The sequence below is a fragment of the Poecilia formosa genome, unplaced genomic scaffold (assembly GCF_000485575.1).
Source record: "Poecilia formosa unplaced genomic scaffold, Poecilia_formosa-5.1.2 Scaffold373, whole genome shotgun sequence".
Taxonomy (NCBI): Eukaryota; Metazoa; Chordata; class Actinopteri; order Cyprinodontiformes; family Poeciliidae; genus Poecilia; species Poecilia formosa.
Window position 1 is genome coordinate 304,432 of NW_006800312.1, and position 9,256 is coordinate 313,687.

Genomic DNA, 9,256 nt, shown 5'->3' on the forward strand with positions numbered 1-9,256 from the left:
TAGGATTTTATAAATAAATAGAATTTATTTAGAACATGTTTGATATTTATTTTTATGGTTATTTAAAATATTTATTATGGTAGGTTGCTCTGACAAGGAGCTTCGGTGTCGCTACAACACGGCTGTTTAAAAAAAGATGAAGGGAAAGGGCACAATTTGTCAATTAAATTCAGTTGTTTAATATAACCTCAATCATGTTTGTTCGTAACTTAACATAGTCAAAATTTTAAAAATCGATTTAGTTTTAAAAGAAAAGATAGTTGACGGTTTGTCCCCTGATTTTCGCGGGCTTAGTTCACTAGCAGGGTGCAATATGCGCGCGCATCCTCAGCGGGCTGAGGCGACGTGTTCGAACACCACCAGCAATGGCGGAGGAGAGCGAGCAGAGCCATTAATAAAATGGGTATATTATGCTTTTTGAAAATAAACAAAGTTATTAGGCGATAAATTAGTTGTGTAAACCTGAATTATGCGCTCTATTTATTAACATATGGCTTAATTACAAACATGCTGCGGTTGCACGGGCTCATCCGCTCCCCTGCAACCGCTGGTTCGTCTCGCCCGGTCCGTTAGTTGACCGGGCGGTGCGGCTCGTTAAATAAAGAAAACAAACAGGAGAATAAATAAACCTATTCATCAGTATCAATCCCCTTTATCAAAAATGTTATTTCAACCTGAACAATGCAGAACATCTGGAATCAATCTGGCCAACAGCTAAAGGCTAATGGCTCGAGACTAAGGGCTCAATGCTAACGGCTAAGTTACCTTTAATGCTAAATAATATTCATACTAACAGTTAAAAATGACATTTTATAAGCTACAGACAGAACAGCAGCCAAACAATGTCTGTGAAAACATTATTTACTAGAAAAATTGATTAATAATTAACTAAACTTAAAATTGTGCCCTGTAAAACAGAGTTAGCTAAAATTTTCAGCAGCACAATAAAGGACATTGTAAATAAAATATTTCCAACTGTTGTTGAATAAATAACACTTACAGGTGGTGGGAAAAGCATGTATGAGTAAATTAAAATGAATCATTTATTTGGGCTAAAAAAAAACAAACCCAAAGAAGATAGATATGAAAAACTTACAGTCTGTGAGCCATTTATCATACTATGATTTATTTAATTTCCCTTGGGATCAATTTTGAATGTTGAATTTGTACAATCTTGGAAAACAAAAAAATAAATATTTTAAGTTGATAGTTATTGTCCATAAACTGGCCATGTATTCTTTTGGTTTTCTTTATTTATTTTTACTTGTCCTTTCAAATGGTAAATATACATTTTCTCACTTATGAGAAATTATCACATGCCACATGGGTGACAACGCTACTTCCATAACTGGCCCGTATTTGGTATGAGTGGCTGACAGCAAGCTAAGCCATCACTGGTCCAGGTACGGCATGCCTCATGTGAACCGCGCCGTCAATGCTAGACCAGATGCGGGCCAGGGGGGAGGAGGGACCGAGAGTCTGGTGAGTCAATGTTAAACTGGGGTGAACAGAGGCTGGTGGCCGCAGCAGGTCGCCTCTCCTCGGGGTGCAGCGGCTTTAAACCCCACTGGGGTTGGTTTCTCCTCCCACAGCTCAGCTGCAGATCTGAAGGCAGAAGAAAAAGGAGCTGAAACTCCAGAAACATCAGAAATGTTGCAGACATGGACGGACTGAGAATCAACACGTGGTGGTACACAAGGTTTATATTTCGTTTCTGCTCAGCGGCTTGTTCTGGTTAACTTTGGTTCGTATTTTTCCTTTTTTATATTGCTGGGTTTCAGTCACGTGACCCGGATGACAAGCGAAATTTAGATGGAGGGCCAGAAGGGGATTTCTCTGGTTCAAAACAGTAAAATTGATCACAAGTAGCTAATGCCTTAAATGGGCTGGAATAGCCGAGGTATCTTGAAAAAATATGCATACATTTAGGATATGATCCGTATTATCTTGAAAAAAAAAAAAGACTTATAATCTTGAGGATTTACCCGCATCAATGCGATCCACATAACTAACTACCTGGAACTGCAGAACTCATATTATACGATGAGCCCGAAGAAAGCTTTCAAAAGCCTGGAGAATACAATTATTTAGTTTCAAGTTGGGTCAAGCATTTAGGATCAAAAGCAGCATTAGATGGCTGTCGACCGGTGAGTAGTGAATTGTGCTATTTTAAGTAATTTTAGTCTATGATAATGATGCTATCGCTAGCAACGAACTAACCCATGTTATTTCTATAAGCTTGGATCTCCTGGTAAATAATTTATTTAGTGCTACGTCATCTGAAATCCAGCAATAGCAATATTGGTCTGGTCCGGATGTGGCCCACTGCTGGCACTTATATCTGGCCCTCACGGCGCAATAAATGACGGGCCCCATGGCCCAGGGATGGTTTACCAGATGGGGCCCATGTGGGCCAGAACCATACATATAAAAAATTGTGAGTTACAAACACATATGTGTGTGCATACCAACTGAGTGTGAAAATTTCACGAAGTGATGAAATTAAAAGTCATCTTGTAACTTAAACTGTTAAGTTGTCTAATAAAGTTAACAGAAAAGGTGTATACTGAACAACAAAGAACATGAGAAAATAGGAAATGTAAAACTCTTGGAGGTAAGTAAAGACTTAACCTGTCCCCAGAACCTAAAAGTCCCTCCTGTCTACTGGATGCTCAGACTTTCTTTTCCTCCTTTCATTTCTCCCACCGTCCCGATCTGAGGCGCTTTGCAGTCACTTGGTGATTCTGTGGTCTATCTCCCTGTCAGTTGCCATTGAAGTCAGCCGATTACGTCGCGCTGCCACTGAAACAAAATAAATTACATAAAATTAATTAAACACTGGACTTGTCAGAGTTGTGGGGCCCAGCTTTATTTTGTTTTTAAAAAATACTACATTGGCATTCCAAGACTTATACTTGAAGTACTGTTATACAATCTTCTGCAAGCTTCATTGATATAGTTGTCTAAATGTTTTTCTTGTACATTATGAAGAACTGCTGCATATGTCTGGTGGTCATAGGAGGTGGGAAGAGAAGAGTTATTTTATGTGTTGGTCATGTTAGAGGGAACCATTAAAGTGTGGATTCTAACATCAGTGGTGTTGTTATTGGATTACCATTTTTGTTCATAATATATTCCAATATATTATCCAAACCTAGAACCAGGTAAAGACGAAAGGTGACAGCAGGCAGACTGCTGACCAGCCTCACCGTGTCCGTTGAGCTTCCTCAGTCAGTAGGTTAGTTTAGTTCTAGAGTGAAAACATTGTTTTAGAACCTTTAACACCTTGCACACCCCGACTCCAGAATCAGGAAGGTCTCATCACAGAAGAAGAGGAATAGTTTACTCTGAACAGACTGAGGAGTACAGGTACAGGAAAATGCTTTAGGTGACTATCGATACGAAATCTCTTGTCTGCATCACCTCTAAATGTTTTTTGCACTTTCTGAGGCCAATTGCACAAAATCTGCAGTGTGTAAAGTAAGATGAACAGAAGAGATGAAGTCCTTAAAGCTCTAGACTTACCATTCACAAGTTTTTTAATTTGTAGATGCTGGAATCCGATCTTCCCGTTCACACCGCGCCAGTTAATCTGCTTGCTTAGGGAGTGTGTGAGGAGCGGTGCCATAATCCTTCCAACACACTCATTCAGTGATCCTCCACCCTTTAAAGCCAGAGCCATGCTCTGTAAGTACAATAACAGTTCTTCAATAATTCAGTCATGTGCTAATGTATCAGGGAACAATGTATTAGTCTAACAGTCTTGGGCTGTGATATGTAAAGAAACAAAAATCTTAGAACTGCTTTGGCTCAGACTAAATGTTGAATGTGAGTTACTGTAGCTGTTCTTTAGATCCATGTTCAGGGCTAAACTCATTCCTACAATGGAATGAGCATTTTAGCCCTTAAATTAAATATTTATACTGAATATTCTGCACTTGAAATAAGATAATGAATGCAAGTTATTTCAAATGCAAACGTACCATTTAGTGAACTGAGCAGGTTCATGTGATGGTAAGCGGCAGTAAAAACTGAAAGCTTTTCCTAATAAGTGGAGGATGTTAATTGGTGCTTATTCTAATATTATTTAGTATTCTGTGAAGTTTATGTTACAGTGCAGCAGTGCCTGTGGCTCCTTAAGGTGATAAATCTGAGAGGTTATGTTGTGATGCTTTAAGAAAACATCCAGCCTGGATTAAAACATGAACACAGACCATCATGACAAAGTTTTTTTTATCTGTTACATGCAGGTCAACAGACTCACTGGAATACATGTTCCTCAAGTATTATTCACATACTTACCAGTTGCTTGTGAAGTTCGGGGTTGTCACCAAGTTCAGCTTCCATGTCTTCAACAGATTGTCGATCGTTCAGTGGGAATGAGGAAAGTAGTAACTCATCTCCAGATGGAGTCTGTAATCTTTGGATTGCTTTGTAAATTATTTTAATCTGATCCATCATAGATTCCTGGTTTATTAAAATATATTTGAGGAGTGCTGTAAAATAAAAGGGTACTATCCATGAGTACTTTCACCACAACATTATGATTCTAAAACATGATCACAGTAGAATACTTACAAAGATGAAGAGTGTAATAATGATGGTGGCTTCCTGGAGATGGAGCAGAACTGTGGTGGCTTGATGATCGTTGGCTTGATGGAGATGGAGCAGAACTGTGGTGGCTTGATGATCGTTGGCTTGATGGTGATGGAGCAGAACTGTGGTGGTTGAGATATACAGGATTAGAAATTCTTGGTGCTGGTGGTAATGCAGGATGTGTGCAAGTAAAGTTATAACTTTATGCATTAATACAATTCAATTAGTTGTTCATTCTGATTTAAAGTAGAATAAAATAGAAATGGCTTTTATTGTCCCACAAAGGGGAAATTTGGAAGCAACAGCAACCTTAGTATAAAGGTTCACACATTTTAATCCTGGGTTAGCAAAACCAGCCTAAGTGATAACTAACTCTAGATCAGGGGTCAACAACCTTTTTGAGACTGGGAGCTACTTCACGGGTACAGAGTAATACGAAGGGCTACTTGTCAAAGACAAATTTTCTTGGCTCAGCATTTATAACAATAATACATATATCTATATATTATGTTAGCCCTTATAAGAGGGACAATTATAAGAGAAGAACTGACCACAGATGAAACCAGTGCGCCTTCACTTACTCTTGTATTGAATGTAAAGAGAAGACAGAAACATCTTTTTATACAATTCTTAACCGAAGTACAAGTCGACACTACATTTTGTTTTTTTTAGAGAAAATACTTAACAATTTCACTCTGAATTAATGTTATGTTACTGTCAGAAAAAAATAGAAATATTTCCTATCAAAATGACGAACAGTACATTACTTCTACTACTTAATAAAAATCACAAATTATTCCCATTTAAATGGGAAACAAAAATGCTATGACTGACACAAAGTCTCTATCACGCTACCCATCCACTATTCTGTTATTCTATATTATAAAAGACGGAGTATTTGAAAAGAAATATAGTAAAACGCACCTTTACTTTCAACTTTCTCGGAATCTTGCGTCTGGTCCCATAGACATGAATACTATTTTCTTCGACTCCCCCTAGTGGTCTGGAGCACTTCCGTTTTCAGCTCTTTTTTTTGTTTGCAGTATTTCATTTGTGGGCGTGACTTTTTTTCCCGCCTCTTTTCTCTGTTGCTGCGCATTTGCACCTGTCGGCCACCCTACCAAGCACTCTTCGCACATCGCATTAAACTAAGATAACTAATCAAAACATACTAAATACATACAAACTCGCGCATACAGGGCTAGCATTCATCCATATCATTCTCCTGAAAGATTAATCTAATTTCTTTCTTACCTTAGAAGAGGGACAATTATAAGCAGTGGCGGCTGGTGGTGATATCTCAAGGGTGGGCTAATAGTTTGTTCATTCCTTCATAACTTGGTTTTTTTGTCCGTTTCCTGCCTTGATTCTTGGTTCTGATATTTCCTATATGTCATTGAATGCGACTGTTTACCTGTGTTCCTCGGACGTGCCTTTTTGCGAGGCAGTGCACCTCTGCTGTTGTCCAAATTAATTCCACAATATTCCTAAACACAATCACACTGATAAAATCAAACAAGATACAATATGTTTTTAAATTAGGCCTACCGTGAGAAACTCACTCCAACGACTTTCCTGGGACGCAAAAAAGGTTAAATAATCCACCTCGTTTATGCGACTATTGCTCGCCATCGCTCCTTCTCGGTTTACGCCAAACCCCGCCCACACACACTCAAGTTCGAGGCAAGTCCGTCCTGATTGGTTGAATCCTGCGGCAGCGTGCTGGCCCTGGGTTGACCAAAATTAGCCCCAATGAGCCGCAAAACGAGGGGGCGGGGCTAGACGCCTGTCAATCATTCTGATCCGTGGCAGACGTTAGCTGAACGGGGCTCAGAAGTTAGCCCTTCGGAAAGATACAGGTATTTTTCCAGGCGGTTTGACACCAGGTTTGTTGAAAATTCAGCAAAATGTGATACATTATTTCTAAAATGTATTTAGTTTAGGTAGTTTTTTTTAAAGTTGTGTGTTTTTTTTTAAACTTTATTGTAAATATCAGGGATAGCTTAGCCCTACTAGCCCTCTTACACCAGCCGTCCCTGACAATCGGTACTGTAAGTGTCACTAAAATGATTTATGTTATGAAAAAAATGCATATTTATTTCTAACAGTTAGGATTATGTATTTTAAGTTGTTCGGTTCACTCACTTTTTGAGATTTGTGTAAAATGATTATATTTTATTTCGTGTCGAACTATTTTTTTGGTTGGAAGTTATCGCGAGATTTGTGTATATGTGATTTGTGTATTTGTGCTGCGAGACTTGAATAAACAGAGAAGGAGCAGAATCCTTGTGTCTCGTGTAACTGTTAAGGTATTTTGTAGTTATGTTTGTAATATTTTGTAAATTTATTGGTTATGGTGTTTTAATTACTTAATATTTTATTTTAGAGTGGACGGCGAAGTATTAATCTGCCAAAGACCTCCGAAGTGGCAGGCGGCCACGAGGTAACTTTGTTAAAGCACGTGTCACCTGTCTGTAAATGTATATATGTCTAAAGCTTTGTGTTTTATTTCTTTAGTTTGCAGGGCATTTAATAATAAGAGCCAGTCTAAAGGAAGCTGTGCCAGTGTGTCACTTTGGAGCTACAGGTACACTTAATGATATTGTATTAGTGATTAGGTAATACATTCAGTAAGTACTTTTACTTTTAATACTTAAGTATTTTTAAAAGCCAGTACTTTTTTTTTACATTTACTCAAGTAAAAATTTTAATGTGGTACTTTTACTAGAGTACATTTTTGTCTGTGTATTTGTACTTTAAGTACATGTTTTGAGTACTTTCTCCACTACTGTGTACAACAGTAGCCAAATGATATCTTGAGTCAATATTAGTGCTGTTTTGCCTAAAAAATGTGATGAAGCATGATCTTTAACTTGGCCGCCATTTAAATCTGAACCGAGGCTCTCTGCAGGTGCACGTACATCCAGGAAGTTGGTCAGCCTCTGCACAGGCAGCTTGGGGGACGGAGAGCTGTCCGGAGAACCGACACCCTTAGCCAGAGCCCGAAGTTCCTCCACAGTCCTCCCATTGTCACTCATGAGGCGGCGGAGACTTCTGGTTTTATACAGCAGAACTCTGGAACAACATGTTTAAGACGTGGTGACTCATGAGCATTGTGGGGGTAAAAACACACTTCCGTGTCTATCGTTCCATAAGAAAACTTTAAAATACAGCTACCTTTTTTGACGAGATGGATGAAAAACTGCAGACATCTTTCAACTTCTGTCTGGAAATGGCAATGCAGTCAAAGAATTGCTCTATAAAAGGATTAAAAGTGACAACCTGATAGTTATCCACAAGGTCATAGGATGTTTCAGAAGAACCTTCAGAAAACCTAACAAAGGCATGGAAGAGGATTCAGCATGCTGTCTGCTGTGGAGACGATCCAGGCAATGCTTAGTCTAAAGGACCCTCAAGACAGGACCAGCGGTTGGGTTTCGTAGAACCTCTTAGCCTGGACAGGCCTCTGACTCAGGACTGGACTCTGACTCGGAACCGGACTATGACTCAGGACTGGACGCTGACTTGGAACCGGACTATGACTCAGGACTGGACGCTGACTCGGAACCGGACTATGACTCAGGACTGGACGCTGACTTGGAACTGGACTATGACTCAGGACTGGACGCTGACTTGGAACCGGACTATGACTCAGGGCTGGATGCTGACTCGGAACTGGACTATGACTCAGGACTGGACTCTGAGTCGGGACCTTCCTCTGAGTCTGGACCAACCTCAGAGTGTGGGCCTGCCTCTCAGTCTGCACCAGACTCTGAGTCGGGACCAAGTTCTCAGCCTGGACTGGACTCTTGAGTCGGGGACTGGCCTCAGACTTTGGACCGGACTATGACTCAGGACTGGACTCTGAGTCTGGTCCAACCTCAGAGTGTGGGCCGACCTCAGAGTCTGGACCGACCTCAGAATGTGGACCTGCCTCAGAGTCCCTGCGAGTCAGAATCGTCTTGAGTCTGGACCTGCGACCGAGTCATGTCTCTCCTCTGAGTCTAATGATGTGGTATTGTTTGCGATGAGGAAGATGCTCGTAGGCCCAGGCAGACATTCAGAGGTGTTTAATGATAAATCCAAGTAACAAGAATCCAGCAACACATGGAACACAGAGGAACAAGATGTGCAGCGACAGAACAGACGTACCATAGACGAGGACCCGACAAGGAACAAAGACAACAGGTGGACTTAAATACACAGGAAAGGTAATCAGGAAACTAGACACACCTGGGACGCAATTAACAGGGAAGACAGGACAGGAACAGGACTAAACACAGAAAACCTCAAAATAACTACACAGAAAAACACAGATCACAACATTATCACCCCCTCCAGGGCGGCTACCAGACGCCCAAAAAGTCCAACAAAAAACAGTCCATCACTTGTTGGAGGGGCGACGGAAGGAGTGCCAGAGTACAGAGGAAAAAAAACTGAATAACTTAGTCCATAAGCAAAAAAAGAACAACCCAACAAAGTGGGCGGAGTACCAGGAGGCGGATCCCTCGAAGGAGGTCCTGTAGGAAGTGGAGTCGTGGAAGTGGATCCGGCGGGCGGCACCAGCACAGGAGGCAGAAGCTTGGGAAGGTCTGTCTGTCTGTGTATCTATCTGTGTGTGTGTGTGTGTATATATATAAATCTAATATATTTATATATA